Source organism: Dama dama, chromosome 9 (genome assembly GCF_033118175.1).
Source record: "Dama dama isolate Ldn47 chromosome 9, ASM3311817v1, whole genome shotgun sequence".
Lineage (NCBI taxonomy): Eukaryota > Metazoa > Chordata > Mammalia > Artiodactyla > Cervidae > Dama > Dama dama.
The window spans coordinates 110,661,619-110,687,922 of record NC_083689.1 but is presented as its reverse complement, the minus strand read 5'-3'; the positions used below and the strand labels follow the sequence as shown (position 1 = coordinate 110,687,922).

Below are 26,304 nucleotides of genomic sequence, written 5' to 3'. Positions count from 1 at the left end.
ATGAGGCCGAACAGGTCTCCAGAGGAGAGCACTGAGGGAGATGCCGGGAGAACAGAGCGGAAGCCCAAGGTGAGAGGTGGAGGCAGCAAAGCTGGGCTCTAAGCCAGCTCTATAGGAAGGACATGGCGCTGGTCCCTGAAGCACCACAGACTGCTTGCCTGGCCAGCTGAGTGAAATTCCCTGTGACCGTACACAGGATGGGAATGCCTGGTCCTGTCTGAGATGGTGGGGGTGGAGTGGGACAAAACAGGACACTAGCTTCGTCAACTGCTCTGTGTCCAGGGAGAGTTAGGAAAATGCTCAGCGTTTGTTCAGTTAAGCAGGACACAGTCGGGAAGGAAAGTCTTCATCCCTGTCTTACACAGACCATCCAGTAGCTTCAGGCTACTCCCTGCACAAAAGGTGGAGGAGAAGGCCCAGCTCTAAGGTCTGACTTAGATTAGTAAATCACTGATGAAATCTATTATTTTCCTTAGGACAAAGATGCTTTCAAAGACATCTCCGTATACTTCTCCAAGGAACAATGGGAAGAGATGGGAGAATGGGAAAAAATCCGATATAGGAATATGAAAAGAAACTACGAAGCGCTGATTGCTATAGGTAACAGGAAGTGCTGGGTGCCTGTGAGCCTGGGAAACATGAAACAGGTCTTCACCCTCAGTGTTCACTTGGCCAGCTCTTAGGTAGCTTCATCTGCTCACAGTTCCCTTTTGTGTGGAGACTAAGGAAATGTTTAGAGTTTTGTACCAAAGGGAGGTTGACCCTGCCGGGCAGAGCTCACCTCTTGCCTTATTCTAGATTCCCCCAGCCAGCCCATCCTACAGATTTCCTTGACTTTGTGACACTTCCCATTGCTTCTATGCTTTGTTTCTCCTTCTTAGAACAAATATTTTGCTTCTTTCCAGGTTTCAGAGCCACTCGACCGGATTTCATGCATCACCGCAGGCAGGTCATCAAGCCCCAGGTAGATGACCCTGAGGATTCTGATGAAGAATGGACACCAAGGCAGCAAGGTGAGAGGCCAGGAGGATTTGGAGGTGTCTTCCTGAAACCAGCCTGGGCTTAGGTCTCAACTACATCTCCAACAATAGTAGGGAAAACATAATTTTCAGCATTCCGAAGTGGTTGTGGCTGAATATTGACATTAGCCTGAATGAAGATGAATGTATAGGTTTTCCAGTGTAATTCTCAAAAATTTTATGGTTAAAATTTATCATTCTTTTTACAAAGAATTATTTTTGCTAAACATTCTTAGTGAAAGGCAGTTAAAGAAACCTTAGAAATAAATTCACCAAACAGATTTATTACTAATCTCATTGGTTATTGGATTAAATTTCTTCGAAGAAGAAATGATTAACATATTATGTCAAGATATATTATTTATGTATGTATATAAAACAAAACCTGTGATCTTCTTACCCTAAGGTTAAACTAATTCTATATTTTGATTCTGGGAAAGGATTTGAGAGAACTATTTATTCTCCATGATCTTTCCCACATTTCACTGACCAGAGATGGCATCAGGTAAATAAAATGAAGTACACTTATTATAAAATAGAGGTGAGCAGCTCACTTCCTCTTCTGCTGCTCAAAGAGTTTAGAAAAGTTAATCTGCCTAGACTGGAGGAAACAATTTAGATAGTTCTATGATTCTCCATCTATGGATTTCTGTTCTCCCAGATTTTTAAAAATTATTTATTAAGCTTTGGCTGCAGTGGGTCTTTGCTGCTGTCCATGGGCTTTCTCTGGTTGCGGTGAGTGTCTTCTTGTTGCAGAGCACATGCAGGCTCTGTAGTTTGTGACATACAGGCTTAGCTGCCTCGCACAAAGTGGAATCTTCCTGGACCAGCCATCAAACCTGTGTCCTCTGTATTGGCAGGCAGATTCTCATCCACTGTGCACCAGGGAAGTCCCTCTGTTCCCTGAGGTTATTAAAACTAGTGAAAGGGACATGAAAAGCAAACATTTGGTTGTCTGCAAAGGTTTTGACATAAGGAGAGATTCTTCACAGGGAATACATACGCCTCGGTTCACCATACGCCTGCACGTCTTTATTTACCTTTTTACCAATTTCTGAGTGTATGGCACACTGTTGCTAACTATGTGCACGTTAGTGTTAGTGGCCATAGTGCTAATCGCTCAGTCATGTCTGACTCTGCGTACCCATAGACTGTAGCCCATCAGGCTCCTCTGCCCGTGGGATTCTCTAGGCAAGAATCCTGGAGTGGGTTGCCATCTCCTGCTCCAGGTGATCTTCCCAACCCAGGAACTGGGCCTGCATCTGTTGCATCTCCTGCATTGCAGGTGGATTTTTTACCACTGAGCCACAGGGGATATATATACACATTGATGTACAACAAATCTGTAGAAATGATACATCTTGCATAACTGAAGCCCTAACCCACTGAGTAACAATTCTCCAATGCTTCCTCCTCACAGCCCTTGGCAACCACGATTTTCTTTTCTGTTTCCATGGATTTGATTAATTTGGATGCCTCATAGAAGTGGAATCGGGCAATATTTCTCATTTTTGATTGGTTCATTTCACTTAGTAAAATATCATCAAGGCCCATCCATGATGTAGCATGTGACAGAATTATTTTTTAAAGCTTCAAAACATTCCGTTGTGTGCATGTGGATATAAGAGCTATAATATATATCTTATATATAGTCTTTATCTTTTATCCACCAATGAACATTTAGGTTGCTTACACATCTTGCCTATTGGGAATAAGGAGGCAATGACCATTCATGTGCCCACTATTTATTCAATAACTTGCTTTCAATTTTTTATGGAAATACACTTTTGAGTGGGATTCCTAGATCATAGAGCAGTTCTAATTTTCTGTGGAAACTCCATACTGTTTTCTAGAAAGCTTGCAACATTTTACATTGCCAACAATAGTGTATAAGTGTTCCAATTTCTCCATATCCTTAACAAGCTTGCTATTGTCTACTTATACATATTGCCCATCGCAGAAGGTTTCAATTTGTGTTTCCCTATTGATTAGTAATATTGAGCATCTTTTCATATGTTTGTTGGCCATTTGTGTATTTTCTCTGGAGAAATGTCTATTCAATTCCTTCTCTCACTGTTAGTCAGCTCAGACTGCCATAACAAAACAGACTGCATTCCTTAAACCACAGAAATTTGTTTTCTTACAATGCTGGAGCATGGAAATTTGATATCAAGGTGCCATCATGGTCAGTCAGGTTCTCTTCGGGGCTTATAGGTAGCCTTCATACTGGTGTATGCTTAGTAACCCCTTATCAGATGCATATTTTACAAATATTTTCTTCCATCCTGTGGTGACCTTTTCAACTCTGTTCAGTGCCCTTTGCTGCACAGAGGTTTTAAGATTAATCTCATTTGTCTATTTTTACTTTGTTACTAATACTTGTGCACTTGGTACCATATCTAAGAAATCATTGCTGTTTCAGTGTCCTGAAGCTTCACCCTTGTTTTCTTCTAAGAGTCTTATCAAGTTTTGCATTTAGGTCTTTAATACATTCTGAATTGATTTTTCTTCAAGATATAAGATGTTCATTATTTTGCATATGGTTATTTTATTTCCCCAGCACCATTCATTACAGGGATTAAACTTTCCCCATTATCCTGACACCCTAGATGAAGATCATTAGACCATGTATCCAAGAGTTTATTTCTGGCTGTCTATTCTGTTCCATTGGTTGACATATCTGTCTTTATGCCAGCCAGCTTCCTCAGTGGCTCAGCAGGTGAAGAATCTGCCTTCAGTGCAGGAGACACAGGAGATGCGGGTTCACTCCATGGGTTAAGAAGATCCCCTGGAGAAGGAAATGGCAACCCTGTCCAGTGTTCTTGCCTGAGAAATCCCCTGGACAGAGGAGCCTAGTGGGCTACAGTCCAAAAGGTCACAAAAGGTCAAGAAGACTGAGGGACTAAGGATACATTTTTTGCCAAATCTACACTCTTTTGCTTCCTGTACCTTTGTAGTATGTTCTAAAATCAGAGGACCCCAGCTTTGCTGTTCTTTCTAAGATTGCTTTGCCTATTTGGTGTGCTCTGAGATTCCATGTTAACTGTTGGATGGATTTTCTATATCTGAAAAAAATTCCATTGGGATTTTAATAGGAATTGCATTGAATCTTTAAATTGCTTTGGGTAGTAAGAACAGCTTAATAATATTAAGCCTCCAAATCCATAAACATGAGACACCTATCTATTTATTTTTGTCAGATTCCTTTCAGCAATATTTTGTATTTTTCAACATATAAGTCTTTCATCTTCTTAAGTTTACTCCTAATTACTTCATTCTTTTCAATGCTATTATAAATAAGATTATTTGTCCAGTGGCTAAGACTCCACAGTCCCAATGCAGAGAACATGGGTTCAGTCCCTAGTCAGGGAATTAGATCCCACATGCCGCAACAAAGACCTGGCACAAACAAATAAATAAAAATAAATATATTGTTTTTTAATTTAGCTGTTCAGTATAGCTTTAAAAAAATAGAAAATAAATAGGACTGTTTTCTTCCTTTCCTTTCTGGAATGGTCATTCTTCATGCATGGAAAGATATTTGAATGTTGATTTTGTACCGTGCAACTTTCTGTGCAGGATTTTTGTGTGTGTGGATTTAAAGATATTTCTGCACATAAAACCATGCCCCTGTGAACAGACATAATTTTACTTCTTTCTTTCCAAATGGAAGCCTTTTGTTTCTATTTCTAACCTAAAGCCCTGGCTAGGAGTTCTAATATTATAGTGAACAGAAATGTAGATATCAGGCATCCTTGCCTTTGGTCTTGATCATAGAAGTTTTCAGCTTTTCACTGATGACTAGGATGTTAGAGGTAGACTTTCAATATATGACCTTTATTATATTGCAGTCACTTCCTCATATTTCTACATTGATGAGTAGTTTTGTCATAAAAGGCTACTAAATTTATTACTTTATGAACATCAGATAAGGCACAGATGAAGTTTCATTTTTTTTTTTTTTAATTTTAAGAAAATTATGTAATGCTCCCAGTGGAAGCATAGAAGTTGATGATACAGAAATCATCTTCCATTCCTCCTTTGCTAATCATTGTCTTTGTCACTCTCTGGCTTAGATTTATGTCTCCTTAGTTAGAATACCCAGAGTTTGGAAATATTTACCAACTAAAACACTGATTCTCACCATTTTTTAGGTAAACCTTCTTCGATGGCCTTCAGAGTGGACCACAGTAAACACCAGAAGGTGAGTATTTCCCAAATCCTGTTGCCAAAATGTCCTCCTCATGGATCCAGTCACAGGTGAAAATAGGAGAAAACACAGAGATCCTGGAGACGGCTGCCTTCCTGCCCTGGATCTTTAGCACACTGTCTGATACCATCACCACCTTTACAGTTAGTAAGAACAACAGTAGTAGTAGGTGATTCTGTTGTTACATTATTTTCATACTATTTCAGACTTTAAGCATTTTATGTGAATAAACTTACCTAAACCTTAAATCAATCCTACAGTACCTATATGTAGGTATATAGCTATCACCATTATAGATCCAGAAAATGAGGTAAAAAACATTTGATTATATGTCTGAGATCACAGTATCACTGGCAGTGCAATCTAAACCAATGCACGTTCTCTAAACCCCTTACAAACTGATTAAAACTCCCATAGTTCTATGAAGCTTATTCATACATCTTTATATCATTCATCTGAGAGATGTTTTCAACCTCAGTTCTTTTGTGCTGTGCTAGGGAGGGATATGCTAAGACATCTGACTAAGGGAAGCTTAAGGACATGCTGGGCAGTTTGTAGAGTGGACAGTCCAAGATGAAGAAGGAGACAGGATCCCTACCTCAGAGCCTCCCACTCCAATAAGAGGAAGCAACTCGCAACCCTGAGAAGCCTCAGGTTTATGACTGAAAAGCAACAAATAAGAAAATAACAGAAGGACTTCACATAGATTACCCACTTTTAAGTAGAAACTCATCATCTGAGCATCATTTCAAATGCTCATTCTTGCAGGAGGAGTAACAGCTCCCCCTCTGAGGTCTAATAGGCGACTCTCCTGTTTGGAATCATGTGTTTAACCTGCCCCTGTGTTGTGAGCTTTGGGAGCCTAGCCCACACCCATTCATTCTGAGAAGTCCAGGCCCAGCTCAAAGCCCCTGAGGGACCCCTGAATGTTTTGTAAATGAGTGACTCCACATTTAAGCATTCACCTAGGAGTAGAAAGGTCAAAGATTGCTGAAGATAGTGTCTGTGAGCTAGACTTCAAATATAGATGCAGTTTAGGGAATAAATTGATACCAGGGATGTACGCTCACGTTCTTACTGTATTAAATAGCTCACACAACAATTTGTTGAAGGTTATTAAATTTCATGTCCACTATAATATTAAGAATTAGCCTGTATACCAATGAATGGATCAGGAAAATGAGCAGAACCAGCTAGTCATACAGGCTTGTTCAAGGAGAACTGATGAGACCAGCTACTTTAATTCCAAACATTGTCTACAGGACATGGCAACCTGCAACTCTCATCTCATTTTCTATATTGTCTAAATGTGTTTCTGCCGATCGTCTTTTCTCTTCTTAATCTCACTGCTTTGTCACCTTATTTTCCAGATGTGTTTTGTCCCCTCTGTAATTTTCCATACTTCCTCATCCATCAAAGGGCCACTAATTAATAGAACACCCCCGATTCTCTCTAGGAGCACTCACCCTCTTCTTTCCCTGACCTCCAGCTATTCTTCCTCCCTTGCTCTCACTTTTATGCAGAAAGTTGAAGGGGAAGAACCTTAAGATATGAATTCTAGCTTTGATTCACTATCCACCTAGGTCCTTTTGTTACACTCCAGTGTTCAGACCCACCCCCCTCCAAATCAGGTATTTCTAAGAATTGTCAAAGTATTAACTAAAATCATGCATGTGAAAACACTTCACAAAGTCCTAAAGAACTAAAGAACTGCATGTTGTCTCTTACTCACATGGAAGAGAATGTCCAGGACACCATTAAGTAAGGAATCTAGTTTGAAGGAATTGCCGGGAGCAGCAAAATCGCTGAAGACAAGTGGCTCCAAGCAGGCTCAGAAACCAGTGCCCCATCACAGAAAAGCAAGGACCCCTGGACAGCACCCCAGACAAAAAGTCGGTAAGAGAAATTTGGGGGAGTTCCTCTAATTAGTTCCTCTAATCCCTGTAGAAAAACCAATAAGTATGGCCTAGGTGTATGGCACGGACTTTGGGTAGGCATGGGTTTAAGCTGGACTGATCTGAGACATGAAGTTAGCACTGGGGCCTTGGGAAAATCTTATACATTTTCTGAGGTCCCGATTGCTATCTGTAAAGTGAAGATACGGATACATAACTCATACGATGCTTGAAAGTCTTACATTAAATGCAAAAGTCTGACATCTAAAAGTAGTTCAATAAATCCAGCTGTGATGATGGGATCCGTGCTTTGTTAGTGTTTATGCCCAGATCTCTGCTCATGTGTCCTTACATGTCATGTGCCCTTAACATATGTTTTCTGAGTAGATGTGTCGGTGAACTATTTCCTAAGTAGGAAGGTTTGGAAGTTAAACCTACTGATGGGAAGTGCAGTATGCTATCACTGAACTGGGCATCTGTGGTCAGTGGAGCCTCAGTCTCCTGAACCTGTAGTTAAAGGGAGGAGAAAGAAAGTATAGAGAAGGGACTCCCTGGTGGTGAAGTGGTTAAGGCTCCACACTTCCACTGCAGGAGGTGTGGGTTCCATTCCTGGTCGGGGAACTAAGATCCCACAAGCCATGCAGCGTGGCCAAGAAATAAATAATGTAACATGAAAACATAAAATTACAAAAGTAAAAGTTTGAAAAATACATGTAAGAAAGTTTTAACAAAGTGTATAGATGGACAGGTAGGAGAACTCACACTTTCTGATAAAACAGGGACTAACTCCCCAGAGCCCATCAGCCTTGCTTAGCTTCTGGTCTCCATCTTAGAACTCAGAAGAAAGGAGACTGGAGTGAGGAGGTACAGTCTACGGGAAAGAAAGGGCCACGTGTACCAAGAGGTCAGCGAGCCCCAGGATGACGACTACCTCTGTGAGTGACCCCGCGGGCCCACTCACGGAGAAGGGGCTACGAGTCCTTGGTCCACTAACCTCACCTCACCTTCTGGTCCCCCGGTCATCCCCTTCCTCTATGACTTGGGGTGCAGGATCGAGGCCAAATGCCATTGTTGCAGGAAGGGGGACCCCTTCCAGGGCCTGAAACTGGGCTCTTGTCTAACACTCGGAAATGAATTGTCCAAGGAGACACATGCTGACAAAGCAAGAGATTTTATTGGGAAGGGCACCCAGGTGGAGAGCAGTAGGTAAGAGAACCCAGGAGAACTGCTCTGCCTTGTGGCTCACAGTCTCAGGTTTTATGGTGATGGGATTATTTTCCGGGTGGTCTTTGGTGAATCATTTTAATTCAGAGTCTTTCCTGGTGGCGCACGAATCTCTCAGCCAGGATGGATGCTAGCGAGAGGGATTCTGGGAAGTGGACAGACATGCGGTGTCTCCTTTTGACCTTTCCCGAACTCTTCCGGTTGGTGGTGGCTTATTAGTTCTGTATTCCTTATCAGAATCTCCTGTCATAAAACAACTCATGCAAATGGTTACTATGGTGCCTGGCCAGGGTGGGCAGTTTCAATCAGTGTGCTTCCCCTAACAACTCCCCCCTGAGAGACTTTATACTCAAGACGCTTCTTGGGAATTGGGGCGGAGGTCTCTTTCTTCTGTAAATTTTTCCTGCTGTGCCTGGGCATGGGCCTGCCTAGCAGAGCAGAAGTCTCTCTCTCCCTGATCTAAGTTGGGGTGTTCTATATCTGAAACCAGCTTTTACTCTTGTAATAACAGCAATTTAGTTTGAAACTGTTGGCGCCTCTCAGAGATGAAATAGACAGGGGCCAAACAGGAGACCTTACAGGATGGTCATCACTGGTCCCCAAAAATAGGAGGCAACATTTGGAGTGAGGGCTGCAGGGTTTGTGACTTTATTTTTTTTTTTTTTTTTGCTTGGCTGGTGGTGAAGGAACAGAGCTGTGCTCCAGGAATCTTGTGTTTAGTCTGAAGTTACCATCTTCCACCTGGGTGGTGGCTCCAGCTCTGTAGAAGAACTCAAAAGACATTGTTATGTGTATTTCTTTGAGTAGGAACCAGGACCCTGTCTCAAGGCTGTACCACCATTTGATTGTTCCTCCTGTTTCAGTATTCTCTCCCTTCCCTGATTTGCAATCGTTTGAATCCACCCTTTGGAACTCAGGGAAGGTCAAGGAGGCTGAATGAAGCCTATATCTTACAGATAAGAAATGGAGAACCCACAGCAGATCTGTACTCCAGAGTCGCCACCCACAGAGTCCTGCTCAGTTTTAATTTAGGGAACAGGGCAACTATGACTGTGATAAGTTTTTGTCAAAATGGGTCATAGGACCGCCTCAGATTGGAGAAGAGACACTGAATTGGAAATATTCCTGAGTTCTAAGTCCTAGATCTGAGCCTTGTATGATTAAAATGTCAATCTTTTGGTCTGCCATTTTGTTGTAACAGATCCAATTAGTGGTAGCTGGAGGAGGGATAACTGGAATTTTAATAGACAAAATAAATCTCTTTTTTTAAGAATAGGCCTGAAACCCAGTCTAGTCCTGGCACTTCAGGGAGACTTTTAGCCAGGTGGCCAGTTGTCTAGTTTTATAAAAAGTAAGGTAGAAGTTATTAGCATCCAGCAGACATTGTTTTGAGAATGGTGGCATCTAAGCCTGACACGACTCAGAAAACTCAAGTGTTTAGCAATATAACATCTAATCTGAAATTACACCCATAGTAACACCTGGTTATTTTCCAGGATGTCTGAACCATAGCTGAGTACTCTATTTTGACTTTTAGTTGTAAAATTTTCCTTAATAGCCAAAGCAGATGGCACCATTACTGACGTCAGTGTTTCTCTAGGTATGAGAAGATGCAAGAATTGGGACTCATAAAATCTCTTGAAAATATCTAACTATCTGAAGGCCTGTTCTGCCAGTTTTTTTCAGAGCACCGAGTGCCTCATTCCTGATTTTCACCCTGAACTCCTTTCAGGGCTGTTGAAAGTCAGCAGTTGCACAGGCCGTGATTTAATCTCTGTAGATGTAGATGGCAAGTGTCAATCTTCAGTTGGCAGAGCCCCTTTTTGCTCATAAACTTGACCATGATTTTGAGGGGGGCATTTCATGACCATTTTATCCCATGGTGCTGAGAATGTCCATTTTCAGGTTTGGCAAAGATTTTGTTGACAGGCCACTCAATGTGCTGTTACTGGACTAGGCCATTAAACAGTATCCAAAATTCTCTGGACCACCTGTCTTACTAGCCTCTTGGTCCAGGAAGACATTCCCTCTTGTTGCTTTTTTTCATATCTAGAGTTGCACTGTTATCATCATCAATCTCATAGGGAACTATATATTATTTTATCAGAGGCCTCAGTCACACATTTGGCAATGTAAGAAACAGCAGTTTTGTAAAACAGGTGAAATACAAAGAGCATAGACAGCAGTATTAGTAAAGTCACAAGTAAGACTTAAGAGCTTCCATTAGATGTAGCCCAGTATATCCCAGGTTGTCTGACTTAGTCTACTCTGCACGAATCTTTATCTTGCACGGAAATTATCCATTGGCACCACCATCTATGAGGCACATAGCCCAGTATATCTCAGGTCGTCTGACTTAGTCTACTCTGTACAAATCTTTATCTTTCAGGGAAATTATACATTGGCACCACCGTCTATAAGGCACATAGCCCAGTTTTTTAGTGTTACTAGACTGATTATCCTTAGTATGATTTAATTGTTTCCAACATAGAGGAGACTTTAAACCTAAATTACCATAGCCTGGTGTTATCTATTTAAATCCTTCTCATAATTGTGGGAGATTTTTTTTTTTTTTTTTTTGCTGAAACTTTTCTTGTTGCTCTGATTAAGCCTGAATAATAGAAAAAACTCAAATTTATGGCCAGAGTCAGAGCAGGCATTATTAATTGGCCCAGTGAGGGGATCCCGTCTAGTAGCATCACAGTGACCTGAATATGACTATAATTTTTTTTTTTTTTAAGGAAATTTTTACACGGCCAACCAGTTAGAGTCTTATAGTAGAGAAATTTACCAAGGTAACCCAGAATTAGATACAGGTAATTGGCCACAAATCCAACAATTGGATTGATTTCTAAAACTAGCATAGGATCAGGCCTATGAAAGAAAAGCATTTGATTTATATGCAAAGGTCTAAGAAGTCAAGAAAACATTATAAATGATCATACGAAGCAGATCCAGCATCTTGGGCAAGCTGCCTACCTCTGATGTAGTTGTCTTTTCATCCTGGTATAGTGTAGTTTTTACTGTTTGAGCATCATTTGAAGGTGAGATCAGGTCGGCTGTCTTTTCTATAGACCAATCCAGTGTAGGGGTCTTTGGAAGTGGGAATTAATCTAAGAGTTAATTTTCCTTCAGTTTCATTGTGCATGCGCTAGTTAAGAGTACCTGATAAAAAGCCCTTCTATCCAGGTTGGAGACAGTCTCCTAAATTATGTCTTTTTCTAGTCCTGGTTGCAGGTCATGAGGCATCTGATCTTCATCCAAAGATAGATTACTGAGATAAGCTTCAGAAACAAACTTAGGGTGTTCTTTAAGAATTCAATTAAATTTTACATTAATATCACATAACAGCAAAGAACTATCTAAGAAATGAGTCTTACTACATGCAGACCTCCATTAACTGAGATTTAACATTTTTTGAAATATCTTTTTTTTTTCCTAAAGTTACCCTCATTTTTATCAAATATAACCAAATCAAGGCTAGTTTGTTTGCAAAACAGGTCTGTTCTCACTAATTTTGGTCTAATGATTTATATAACCATAATTGTTTATAGACTTTTTATTTTGCTGAAACATTTATAGAATCTCAGACTGAACTTTTACTATAAAACAGGGCTGGGAAACTCACACCAAAGGCTTATCACAGATTTTGTCTAACAAATCTAGGTGAACTCTTCCCTTTTTAAGGTCTCAAAAATTCCTTGAGATTTTTCTACCTGTTAGTGAGATAACCTTTCTAGCTCATTTGATTAACTTACTGGAAACCTAAGAGTTTCAAATTTCTGGAGGAGTCAGATAGAGAGAAAATATAATTGTTTTGTTCATAACGTATAATTTTACCAAATTATTTTCATAATCAGTTTGAGAGGAAGGTTTACCTTACTGCCAGAAAACACAAGATTCAAACCTGTAATTTTTTTAGATAGAAACCTTAAGTTATAAGCATATTCGCTGGTTCATTCAGTACTTTGTTAACTTTTGTGAAGTCGTCAGGTTTCTAATTAGAACACCAAGACATATCAAAATGTTAAGAACTCCATATAATTTCTAGGATATCTGTATTAGTAATTTTATCATACATTATAACATGAGCAGATTTATTACTCATTTGATAATCTCTTTCATGTAATTTAACCAACCAAATAAACACAGTTTAATATCTCTCTTTGGGATGTTTCAGGGGCCCTCTGAAGCACCCCAAAGTTAGCTAGAGGTCAAAGGAACTTCAAAAGAATTCGATTTAGGAAGTTTTATTGAAAAGATCAATTAAAAGCATTTAGAACATTTGGTCAGATTTAGTCAATGTTGATGGGCGTATCATTTAGCTTGTTGATATGTCACAATGGGCACAAATACCAAGGCTCAAGGTCTAGTGAAAGTCAGCTCCGCCATCTTGGACCTAAGTGGCTCTAACCAGTTTTCTTATGACCCTGTCATTCCTAACGAAATCCATTTATCTAACTAATTGTAATCCAATTTTAGAAAATTCTGATCATGCATAACTCTTTTTAGTATTTTTTCATACTTTTTTACTGAAAGCACACTTCCTGCTTTCCTTTAGCAAAAAAGAGCTAACTTTTATATTAGCATTTTATAGATTGGTGAGCATAAATACCAGTGATAATTTCTAAAACCCTTGCTTTCTTAAAACATTTTAGGATGGCATCAAACATTATTCATTTATAGTCCCAAATCTCTTTAGTTTTTCTGTAAAAGGAAATCAGTGTTTAGTAGTAAATGTTTCAAAATCTTATTTCATTTGGAAATGACATAATTATTTAATAGACTTCCAATACTTAGTTTAGCACAACTCTTAGAAATTCAAGTTACGCCAATCTGGGGAGACTATTGTAGACAGATATTTTTAAAGACTAATTATTCTTAATAGAGTTTATATACAAACTCATACCTCATTTACATTTTTTAGAAGTGTTTTCACTCGAGGTAATTTCCTTGTTGACAAACTTGTAAGAGGTATAATATTTAACTTATATTAAACCTAGGTACAATGAAAATATTCTACTTGATGTTAATTACTCTAAGACATGTCTATATTAGATAGGTCAACAAACAAACATTAATATCAGGTATTTAGTACTGAATATTTCCCAGTTCACCTAAACCTGGAATTTATTGTTTAATTTAGAATTATTTGATTTGTAAGCACTTACCTTTTTTTAAGCCAATTAAATAGAGCTAATTTACAAATTAACCTAAAAAATATTACCCAGAGACAAAGACATACCAAAACATATTTAGACAGACACAGCGCAAGATCTAGCTTCATTTTCTAAGTTTGGTCATGAATTAGATATTACAATATAAAATTTACTAGTTTATAAAAAAGTTGAAATAAATAACACTTTTAAAGGCTTTCTTCCTTTTTTTCTCAGTCTCAGGGGTTAGAGATGGTCTAGATAAGTGTTCCTGAGAGCCCTGGTCTCAAGGCACAGGGAAAGAAAATCAAGTTCTAACAAAATGGCAGCAGGTCTAAATGGTGGCCAGACAAAGCAAAATGGCCATCACAAATCACAACACAGAGCAGAGTTAAAACACACACATATAAACCTGGCAGTCCTCATCAGACACTCTCTTAAATACAAGAATACAGTCTCTCAGAAAACCTTCCATAGAGACACAAAACTTCAGATGTCTTCAACGATTTCAAAAGGAGGAAAGGAAGCCAGGTTGAAAGAAGGAGGAGGAGGAGGTGGGAAAGGGGGACAAAAGGGGTGGCCTTACAGACATCTCCTGCCACCTACAGACACCCAGGTGTTACGGGACTTTTCCCTGGGCTTCCAGAAAAGGGAGGACTGGAACCCGGCCCTACCAGAAACCAGACCAGAAAATTCGAGTTCTCTGCCAAGAGGAGGTGATAGGTCTCCAATCCTCAGCTCAAGCTGAGGCCCTTCAACCAGATTCCTGCGTCCAGGACCGGGGGACTAGAAAAACGGGAAGGATAGGAAGGGCTAGGGAGAGGAAAGAGAGAGGGAAGGGGAGAGGTCAACAAAGTCTCTTGTTCCTTACTGGTCGGGGCACTCTGGCCAGTTGTTCGCATCAGGAGACGACCAGGGACAAAAAGGTCCCAGTTGCAGCCACTGGGTCTGGCCCATTGGCAGACAAGCTGACCCCTGAGTACCCCGAGTGGTCAGGATGTCAGTCTCAGCGAAGAAGAGTCCCACCAGAGTCACCATTTGTTGCAAGAAGGGGGACCCCTTCCAGGGCCCAAAACTGGGCTCTTGTCTAACACTCGGAAATGAATTGTCCAAGGAGACACATGCTGACAAAGCAAGAGATTTTATTGGGAAAGGGCACCTGGGCGGAAAGCAGTAGGTAAGGGAACCCAGGAGAACTGCTCTGCCTCGTGGCTCACAGTCTCAGGGTTTATGGTGATGGGATTATTTTCCGGGTGGTCTTTGGCGGATCATTTTAATTCAGAGTCTTTCCTGGTGGCTGACGCATCCCTCCGCCAAGGTGGATGCTAGCGAGAGGGATTCTGGGAAGTGGACAGACATGCGGTGTCTCCTTTTGACCTTTCCCGACTCTTCCGGTTGGTGGTGGCTTATTAGTTCCGTATTCCTTATCAGGATCTCCTGTCATAAAACAACTCATGCAAATGGTTACTATGGTGCCTGACCAGGGTGGGCAGTCTCAACCAGTGTGCTTCCCCTAACACCATGAGTGCCCCAGGTGTTTCGAGGAGGTCGTTACGACCAGCAACATCACGATACCTCCTCTCATCCCTGTTCTCACCTCCAGATTGTGAGGAGTGTCAGAACTTCTTCATCGACAGCTGTGCTGCCCATGGGCCCCCAAACTTTGTAAACGACTGTGCAGTGGAAAAGGGGCATGCCAACCGCTCAGCCCTCACTCTGCCCCCTGGGTTGAGCATCAGACTGTCGGGCATCCCTGACGCTGGACTTGGAGTGTGGAAGGAGGCGTCCAATCTGCCCCTGGGCCTGCACTGTGGCCCCTACGAGGGCCAGATTACAGACGATGAAGAGGCCCCCAACAATGGATATGCCTGGCTGGTGAGAAGCACCCGTTTCCGTGTCCTCTGGCCTCTAATGGCTTGTATGTGGTGGGGGGTACTTCATGTCTACATGCAAGGACGCAGATGGTGATAAGACAGTCGGCAATGACACAGTCAGGCCTGGGTACTGTGTGCCCTGGGCGTGAACACAGGACTTCCCTCTAAAGGTCAGAGGAGAGGTGGGACCACAGTGTACAGACACTCAGGACCTCTATCTAAAGGTCAGAGGAGAGGTGGGACCACAGTGTGCAGACACTCAGGACCTCTATCTAAAGGTCAGAGGAGAGGTGGGACCACAGTGTACAGACACTCAGGACCTCTATCTAAAGATCAGAGGAGAGGTGGGACCACAGTGTACAGACACTCAGGACCTCTATCTAAAGATCAGGTGAGAGGTGAGAACACAGTCTACAGACACACAGGACTTCTATCCAAAGGTCAGAGGAGAGGTGGGATCACAGTGTACAGACACTCAGGACCTCTATCTAAAGGTCAGAGGAGAGGTGGGACCACAGTGTACAGACACTCAGGACCTCTATCTAAAGGTCAGAGGAGAGGTGGGACCATATTGTACAGACACTCAGGACCTCTATCTAAAGATCAGGTGAGAGGTGAGAACACAGTCTACAGACACACAGGACTTCTATCCAAAGGTCAGAGGAGAGGTGGGACCACAGTGTGCAGACACTCAGGACCTCCATCTAAAGGTCAGAGGAGAGGTGGGAACACAGTGAACAGACACTCAGGACCTCTATGTAAATGTCAGAGGACAGGTGGGACCACAGTGTAGAGACACTCAGGACCTCCATCTAAAGGTCAGAGGAGAGGTGAGACCACAGTGTACAGACACTCAGGACCTCTATCTAAAGATCAGGTGAGAGGTGAGAACACAGTCTACAGACACACAGGACTTCTATCCAAAGGTCAGAGGAGAGGTGGGACCACAGTGTGCAGACACTCAGGACCTCCATCTAAAGGTCAGAGGAGAGGTGGGAACACAGTGAACAGACACTCAGGACCTCTATGTAAATGTCAGAGGACAGGTGGGACCACAGTGTAGAGACACTCAGGACCTCTATCTAAAGATCAGAGGAGAGGTGGGACCACAGTGTAGAGAAACACAGGACCTCTATCTAAATGTCAGTGGGGAGGTGGGACCAGAGTGTAGAGACGCAGAGGACTTCTATCTAAAGGTCAGAGGAGACGTGGGACCACAGTGTACAGACACTCAGGACTTACATCCAAAGGTCAGAGGAGAGGTGGGACCACACTGTACAGACACTCAGGACCTCTACCTAAAGGTCAGAGGAGAGGTGGGACCACAGTGTACAGACACTCAGGACCTCTATCTAAAGGTCAGAGGAGAGGTGAGACCACAGTGTACAGACACTCAGGATCTCTATCTAAAGATCAGAGGAGAGGTGGGAACACAGTATACAGACACTCAGGACTTCTATCTAAAGGTCAGAGGAGAGGTGGGACCGCAGTGTAGAGATGCAGAGGACTTCTATCTAAAGGTCAGAGGAGAGGTGGGAACACCTTGGTTCACACTCACAGGACTTCTATCTAAAGGTCAGAGCAGAGGTGGGACCACAGTGTACAGACACACAGAAGTAACTCCTCCCTTGTGGAGCCCTTGCCTTCAATGAACCAAAAGACTCAGACTTGGAATGATGAGTAAGGAGCTCACCGTGTGGTCTGACTGGCAGGTGAATCCATGCAGGCTGAAAAGCACCAATGACTACACAGGAAATAGCTCTTCTATATCTTCCTACCAAGAAAAAATAAAAGAAAGAGGAAAGCTTGTAACTCTTTCTCTGACACTCAGATCACCAAAGGGAGGAACTGCTACGAGTATGTGGATGGAAAGGACACGTCTTGGGCCAACTGGATGAGGTGAGTGCAGTGAGTCTGCAGTGTGTAGACATTGAGACTCCCTCCATCCCACGCCCCTTTCCTTCTCAACCCGGCTCCCTCAACAGCTTTCACATCTTGTTTCTTCTTTTCCCTCCATTTCATGCTCTTTCATTTCAAAAGACACTAGAAAGAAGGAAATAAAAATATGGCATGTGCCATCAAGATACAAGTCTATATCCTGAACAAAACTGGTGGACTTGAAAACAACTTGAGGAGTCTAGATTCACCAGGGACACTTTAACTCACTTAATGGACACTTACCACGCATTTTATGGTTCAGATAGACAGTGAACTTCGTTACTGAAGCAGATCACACAACCCATGTCCTTTTGGAGAACATACTGCAAACAGATATTAGCCAATTGATTTTAGGAATAGTAACCTTATTTTTTTCTCTTTGAGTAACTGCACAGCGCCAGAATAACCTATATACAGGAGACCTTGACTCTATGTGGGCAGCAACCTCTTCAGGCTTAGTTCCAGTGAGAAGTGGGCCCTGAGGCCTCAGAAGGAATGGAGGGCAGGATGGCCCTAGGCGGGGCCATTCTCTGAGGGCCTCCCTTTCATCAGGACAGGCAGACAGTGAACAAAGTATTACTGTTCTGTGTCTCAAGTTATATCAAAGCTCTCTCCAAGTTTCCATGGGAGGGGATGGGCAAGCGAATAGGACCCTGGATACACGTGGGGAGATGGGAGAAAGCCTCGGGAGAGAAGGCAGGCTGGGGTGAGTCCTGAGGGCTGCGTGTTAGCCAAGGAGCACCAAGTCCTGTGGATGGAAGAGAACTTAATTCAGAGTTTAGAGGAGCTGGAGGTCACCAGCCTCACGGACAGTCCAGGTGGAGATGAGTCTGGAACTGGGCTCTGGAAAAATGGCTAGTTAGGTAAGGAGAGAAAAGCATGGGAATTCACATGGCCTTGTCGAAGGTGTGAACAGAAGGTCCACATGAGGGGCGGCCTCAGAGGCGGAAGGCAAGGAGCTGGGCATGGTCGGAGAGTGGAGGGCACTCATCACCTGAGGTTTCTTTCCCTTTCCCGGCCTCGCCCCCAGGTATGTGAACTGTGCCCGGGACGACGAGGAGCAGAACCTGGTGGCCTTCCAGTATCACGGGCAGATCTTCTACCGAACCTGCCAGGTGGTCAGGCCGGGCTGTGAGCTGCTGGTCTGGTACGGGGACGAGTATGGTCAGGACCTTGGCATCAAGCGGAACAGCAGGGTGAAGAGTGAGCTCGCGACCGGGAGAGGTGAGTGTCAGACCTCTTCCAGCACCCCACCCCATCCTGGGAGCCTCCGTGGTCCGATTTCGAAGCAGAGTACAATCCAGTGTAAAGTCAGTTGAGTTGCAATTAAAGTGCCTCAGAATTTGATTCTTTTCATATGATTGTTAGGAAAAATTTTATATTAAAAATGTTAGTTCTAATTTTTAATATTTCATGCAAAAAAAAATGTGTAACATCACATTCTGCAGAAAGGCTGAGAAGCAAAAAGCAACATTTCTAGCACCTACCAGCTCTCTGCCCTTTACCTGTTTCTTCCTCATTTCGTCCCATTTCTAAGCGACGCATGTACAGTGATGTGCATTCAGTTACTGTTCCAGTTCGGTGTCATGTGAGTTCACACTCTGTGCCAGACGGGGCTCCACGCACCGAAACAGACAGAACCACTGCCCTGGGTCAGCAGGGGCTTCACACCAGACAGGGGCTGGTGCTCTGAGGAAAACCAATGCAGGGAGCGTGCCTCGGGTCAGCGTGAGCAGAGGGTGGGGTGTGGTGCAGGACGGTGGGGCAGGGTCTGTGCAGAGATAACACCCGTGGGTAAGGATTCCTGGCAGGGAAGGAGCCAGTACCACAGCCTCAGGGCCGGGAAGAGAGGCCATGCCAGGGCTCGCAAGAGGAAGCACAGAGGGAGAGAAGGAGGCTGGACGGGACACGGAAGCCTCAGGGCCTGTGTCCACATGCAGGCCCCAGGGGTCTTCCTGGGTGACACAGAACAATCGCGCGGCTTTCAGCTGCAAGCAGCCTGTTCTCTGTGCTAAGACGATGCTTTGGTTAATTTTGAGGACGAGACATCAGAGGGAGTCCCCTCAGAGGTCAGTTCATTGCCAGACATGAGGGGAGAGTGGGCTGGCTGAAGATGCTTTGGAGTGAGGATGTGAAGAGTCTGGCTGGAGATGCATTTTTAAATAGGGCTTCCTAGTGCCCGTTAAATGGACTAAGACTGAATGTAATAAATGAGGTATGACTACTGGTGAGGCTGGAGAAAGGATATGCCTCTTTTTTATGATTTATGGGAAATGGAAAGAGGAACAATTTGTGAACCTGTCTGGGCAGCAGGGGCCAGAGACCTGTAGTCAGTCGGACCTGGGCCGCTCAGTCTCGTCCAGTCTCAAACCCACTTCCTGCAGAGATCGGCACAAAGGCTGCTCTTTGAACAAGGAGCCACAAAGTCAGATTTACCCACACCTGCTGTAACCACCCCCTGTGCTGCCTCCCATATGCAGAGAGCTCCAGGCCAGGCGCCCCTAACTTAATAGACCCTTTCCCCTCACAGGGAGCCACTCAGGAGATTTCACCTAAGTCATCAAGTCTTATCCCTCAGTAGGGTAAATACCTGTGGCCACTGTGACATGACATTTCAGACACTTACATGCAGGGAAAGTCCCTACAGATCCACCTCTATCAGGAGAGACATTGCCTCTGATGCTGCTGGAAAGTCCCTATCTGGGTGATATGTAGAAAAGGCCCCTGACACCAACTTCCTGGATTTCTGTAGAAGTAGAGAATAAGAGTGGAGTGGAAATGTGGACTATAAAGAGACTCGATGGGAGACCAATTGTGCACTGTCAACACTTAGGTGATTACTGGGGAGGGCCTAAATATGGCAAACCAGCTACCTGACCAAAAGCTTCCTCTTTCAGGAGAACTGAAGCCCAAGATCCACCCATGTGCCTCCTGCTCTCTGGCCTTCTCCAGTCAGAAATTCCTCAGCCAACACACCCAACGCAGTCAGCCCTCTCAGACCCTCCTGAGACCATCTGAAAGAGACCTTCTCCAACCAGAGGGTCCCTGCCCAAGCAATCAAAATCAGCGATATTCAGATCCACACAGCCCGAGCGACAAACCTGAGGGTCAGGAGGCCAAGGACAGGCCCCAACATTTGCTGAAAAGCATAAGGCTGAAGAGGATTTCAAGTGTCTCTTCCTACTCACCCGGAGGACAAATGGGGGGTCCTGGGGTGCATGAGAGAATGAAAGACGAGCCGAGCACACGCCAGAAACTGAATCCAGAGGACACAGACACATTACTCACGGGGGCAGGGATCTCAGGGAATATGAGGGTCACGTATGGAGAGTGTGGGCAAGCCTCCAAGGACAGGTCAAGTCTCAGCACACACGAGAGGACACACACAGGGGAGAAGCCCTATGTTTGCGGGCAGTGTGGGCGAAACTTCAGTCAGAAATCCGTCCTCATCATACACCAGAGGACACACACAGGGGAGAAGCCCTATGTTTGCGGGGAATGTGGGCGAAGCTTCAGTCATAAGTCCGCCCTCATCAGACACCAGAGGACACACACAGGGGAGAAGCCCTATGTTTGCTGGGAGTGTGGGCGAAGCTTCTGTCAGAAGTCAGATTTCATCAGACACCAGAGGACACACACAGGGGAGAAGCCCTATGCTTGCGGGGAGTGTGGGCGAAGCTTCAGTCACAAGTCCGGCCTCATCACCCACCAGAGGATACACACAGGGGAGAAGCCCTATGCTTGCGGGGAGTGTGGGCAAAGCTTCAGTCACAAGTCCGGCCTCATCACGCACCAGAGGACACACACAGGGGAGAAGCCCGATGTTTGTAGGGAGTGTGGGCGAAGCTTCAGTCACAAGTCCGTCCTCATCACACACCAGAGGACACACACAGGGGAGAAGCCCTATGTTTGTAGGGAGTGTGGGTGAAGCTTCAGTCACAAGTCCGTCCTCATCACGCACCAGAGGACACACACAGGGGAGAAGCCCGATGTTTGTAGGGAGTGTGAGTGAGTCTTGACCAAGAAACCACACCTTAGCCACAGGAGGATTCCTGAAGCCACCCCATGTTTCAGCTCTAAGGGGGCCTCAGAGGAGGCCTGTGACCCATTACTGTCCACAAGAGTAAGAAAAGAGACTTCCCATGTGGTCCAGGGGTCAAGACTCCAATGCAGAGACCCACGTTCAATACCTGATTGGGGAACTAGCTCCCACAGGCTGCAACTAAGACACAGCACAGCCGAATAAATAAATATATGATAAATATTTTAAAGAAAGAGTGTGATAAGCACAGAATTACTTGTTAAATAGACCTTCCACTTTCATGACAGGAGAGGAGGCAGATAAACAGCAGAGGGTTTTTTAAGTGTTCTGGAGATATTCATGCCAGTTGCCTTCGTGGTTTTTTAGTACTCCTTTTCTAATAAATTTTGTCTCCAAACAAATCTGAATCCCAGACTATGTACTCATTCCCCCCTTATCACTGACAGTAGTGGAGTCCAGTCATAGCTGAACCCCTGGGAAGGCATAATTCTGGAGGCAAGTCAGTTAGGTCACTGGACAGTCAGTTCCTGGGTCGAGGGAGAGGAATCCAAGGTTTGAGACAGACTCACCAGAAAAGGGATTCCCCGGCCTCCTGGGAAGTGGGGCCTCTCCTCCTTATAGACCCCGACTCTCCTTTGGCCTCCCCTGGTGGCCCTCTGGTTCCCTCTGACTTCTGTAGCCGCAAAGGTGAAGGCCATGTGCACGTGTGTGTGTGCGCGCGCGCCTGTCTCAGCATGGGCCATCTGGTCTCTGCTGCCCCCTCAGGGTCATCACAGCATCTGGACTCCAGATGCGACCACAGGGGTCCAGTTCTCAGCCCTGCCCCCAGCAGCTGTGTGAGCTGGGGCAAGATCCTCAACCTCTCTGTATCTCTATTCTCATCTGTGACATGAGGTGGGAGCACCAGCATTTTGGTCTGATGCATAAGCACAGGCGGAATCTGGAAGAGGCTGGCTGAGAATGCAAGCCACACCTTTGCTTTCCTTTTTGTCTTTTTATTCAATCGTTTTTTATTTTTTAATAGAAGGATAATTGCTTTACAGAATTTGTTTCCTGCATGTCCTCCAGACCCCACACCTTCCAGGTCTTCAGAGCTAGACGAGGAAGGGGCCGTTCAGGCACTGGGCTGCCCTGACGAGGGGGTGTGAGGTCAGGGGTGCTAAGGGAGGCCGACCTTCCTTCACACCCCTGCCGTTCCTGCTGAGCTGGGCAGCCCCAGGGCCCCTCCACAGACAGGCAGTCGCCACAGTCGTCCCCCCTGACGAGAACAGAGCCTGGAGCCGCGTTTGCAGGAAATTCCTGTCCGCCCCCATCCCACCCCCACACGGAGGGTCCTCGAAGCCCACACCCCGGCTTCTCTATGCATGGGCCTCGTACCTGTGCCCGTGAGCTCTGGGCAACGCTGTCGCGACCTTGAAATTCTTAACCATGGAATAGTTCATCCTTCCACTTCCCTTTCATGAGTGAAGTCTGGTGGGCCCCGGGGTGCGCTGTGAGCAGAACAGATGCACACACAGCACGGGTCCCGGGATGGCCAGGCTGGATGAGGGGACAAGGTGGACACAAAGCCCCCCCACCCTGGGTGAGTGAGGGTGGGGACAGCACCAGGAAGCCACGCTTGCTTAGACCCGGAAGTGATCTCCAACACAGAGTGGGGGCAATGGGGTTCTTAAGGTCGACCACACCCTCCCCTCTGTGAATGACCTCTGCCCTGGCCTGATCCTTCCAGAAGGGGCTCAGGAGGGTGAAGTCCGCCCGGCCACCAGAAGACACCAAGGGGAGAGTGGGCCACGGGGCGGGGGGCGGCGTGTGCGAAGTCCAGGACTCGGGGCAACGGCCCTCAGTCCCCTCCATGTGCCAGGCTTGTGAAGCGTCTCTACATGAACCACGTCAGTAATAACCACCCACTATTATTTTCTGGTTTCTATGCTTTCTTAAAGGAACGTGTTTGTCTGTGGCTTGGTTTCCCTACAGGAAGGGAAGCCACGTAAACTCCCCATCTTCTGTGGCTTCAGGCCGGGGCCATGGGAGGGAGAGTTAGGGGTGGTGTAGGCAGAGGGGCTTCAACTGAAAAGCGGTGGGATCCAGAAACCTGCAGGGGCTTCTCACCTGCACCTCCCACCAGAGCTGGGCCTGGAATCCCCTTGAAGGCTGAGCAGGTCAAAGCTTCCCCTCCCCTCCCCTCCCCTCCCCTCCCCTCCCCTCCCCTCAAAAAGCTGACTCCTCGGGCCAGCCCACAACACCCCCAAATCCCCCATCACCCACAGCCCCACACAGACCCTCCCTCACAGAAGTGGGATGACCTGGATGGTGGCACAGATGGTGTGTGACCCCAGAGCTGGGGGTCTCAGCTGACCTTGAGCAAGGGGGTTGATGCTTTACACAGCCTCCCAGCCCAGGGAGCTGCCAGCAGCCACAAGCCATGATCTGAACCAGAGCTGGGAGATGGGGAGTGGGGATGCGAGTTCTCTGAGGTCCCATCCTGTCCCCAGGACAGTGGCCAGGCCCCACCTGACACCGGGACTGCCCTGCACGGTCACACAGGACACCAGCAGTCACGGGACGGACAGCCAGCTGCCTCCACCGCACACTCCACCCTGACCACGGCGGCCCCAGGGCTGTACCAGCCCCGCCTGCGCGCGGCTTTGCTTGGCTGCCAGGGCTCGGGGACCCTGGGTGAGTCGCTGAGGGCAGAGCTCCAGAGGCCAAGCCTGTCTTCAGCCACCAGACCTGCCCTGCTTTCTGGACTCATGAGCACAGCCAGTATCTGAAGCCAAGAAGCCTTTGGGAGAATGACACCCAGACGCTGACCTCAGAGCTCAGATTCCTGAAAAGTTACTAAACAGATTATTTTAAAGGGGGATGTTGGCAGGAAGCGGGGACGGGAATGACTCCCTTGGTGGTGCTGTGGTTAAGAATCCAGCTGCCAATGCAGGAGACACGGGTTCAGTCCCTGATCTGGGAAGACCCCATGTGCCGTGGAGCAACTAAGTCCGTTCACAAGTACTGCAGCCCAAGAGCCTAGAGTCTCTGCTTCCCAACCAGAGCAGCCGCCACAGGGAGAAATTCAGCGCAGAAATGAGAGAGCAGCCCCCACGGCCGACAGCCAGAGACAAGCCCACATAGCAGCGAAGACCCAGCAAGCCGGAAATAAATAAATAACCTTGCTTTAAGTAGGAGATCGCAGCATTCTCTGCTGTTCCAGAGCCTAGGACTCAGCTCCCAGCACAGGGGGCCACGTTCAATCCCTGGTCAGGGCACTATTTCCCACATGCTGCAACTGAAGGCCCTGCATGCCACAGCTAAGACCCAGCTCAGCCAATTAAATGAATACTTAAAAGTAAGAGGCGGTTCATCTGTCACCATAAAAAACTGCGACATTTTACGAAAAGGGAAAAAAATAAGAGCTTATTGTGCAAGTGCTCATGGTTGATTGCAAAAATTTTCTCATAATATGCAGCTGTTTAAAAAAAAAGAAATTTTGAAAATACAGAAACTAAAACCCACCCATAAATGTGTGGGGAACATCAATTACTGCAGCATCCGGCCACCACACACGGGAACACACGTCCATGTTTTTCCTCTACAAAGAAGTTTTCAGCCTCCACCCCCCTTCCCACCGGCCTCAGCTCTGCTCACCAAGAAGACTGCACTTTGGCCTCGGGACCGGGGGGTTTCTGTTGAACTCAGGGAGGTGGAGGAGCAGGGCTGTGTGGTTGGGGGCACCGTCTGGCCTGCAGTGAGGAGAGAAGCGCGAGTGCTCCCCTTCTGGGTCCAGTAACTCCAGGGGCCTCGGGGAGCCGCCCGGGAAGAAGCCTCTCAAACACCTTCCCTGCAGTCTCCAGTTACAGCACGTCCCACATCTCAGTGTTCAGCTGTGGGTTAACAAGTCCTCTCTTGTTGGACAGAAAAGTGTTTCCATAGAGAATCTGCCTGGATCTTGGCCTTGGTTGGTACAGATGTAACAGGCAGTACGTTCAGGGCTCAGGGAAGTTAGTTCTGAAGCTCTCTGGGTTTAGGGTTACAGCACCTCCTCACCTCCACCCCTTCCACGGTCATGGAGCCTTCTCTTCCAGAGGAAGGTGTTTGGCAACATCAGCCACAAAGACACATACTAAAGAGGAGAAAGGCCACGGCAGGCGGGGCTGGGTGTTCCTGGGGAGCAGAGGGGCCTTGGACACTCCATGCTGGACCCCTGCCCCACCGGCTTCTCCTCCTTCTCACTGGGCATGCAGCTTTCACCTGCTGGGTGCCCGCAAGTGAGGGGCTCCCAAGACACCAAGCTGGGGTTGGCGATGGCCGAGCTGGATGCCAGGGAACCCGAGACCCTGCAGCAGGTCAGTGCACTGTGGATGAGGGCCGGCCTCACTGACCGGTTAGGCCCTGTGCACTCAGGACACCCTCTCTGGACCCCAGGTGGAGGGCTGCTTCCCCTGGTGCCCACCTGGGTTTCAGGAGATGGAAGAGAGACCCTGTTGACCTTCCCACCTCCTGCCCAGAGAATGGCAAAGGCCAGTTACCAAAAGTCAAAGCAGCGTGGGCAGAGTGAGTCTTGCGTCTCATAGGGTCCCTGTGAAGAGGGGTTCACTGCTCCCTGGATCCCTCTTGGTTGGTTCTCCTTTTGTGTTGTCTTCACACCAAATCTCACAAGGATGAGGCAGTCCAGGTGCCCACAGCATCACTTGCCCAGGTGCTGACAACCCTCCTTATTTATTAAGGGCAGGGAGACAGGGTGGCTGATGTGATGCTCCCCTGGACCACAGAGGAGACCCCGTAAGTTGTGTTTCTTCTACTCCTGAGACCCAGGAGGGCATTGGGGGCAGAGCACCTCCAGCTGGGATCTGGAAAGGGTGTCCTGAATGAACAGGGCCTAACTGTCTACTGTGGCTTCAGGGGATATTGGAAGAGGGGTACTAAATCCTTTCAAATTTTTCAGACAACCACTG

At 46.0% G+C, this 26,304-nt stretch overlaps 1 pseudogene; it reads left to right on the top strand.

Annotated features, from left to right (window-relative positions):
• On the top strand, positions 1-25,837 carry LOC133062928 (histone-lysine N-methyltransferase PRDM9-like; annotated as a pseudogene).
• Positions 25,838-26,304: the final 467 nt, after the last annotated feature.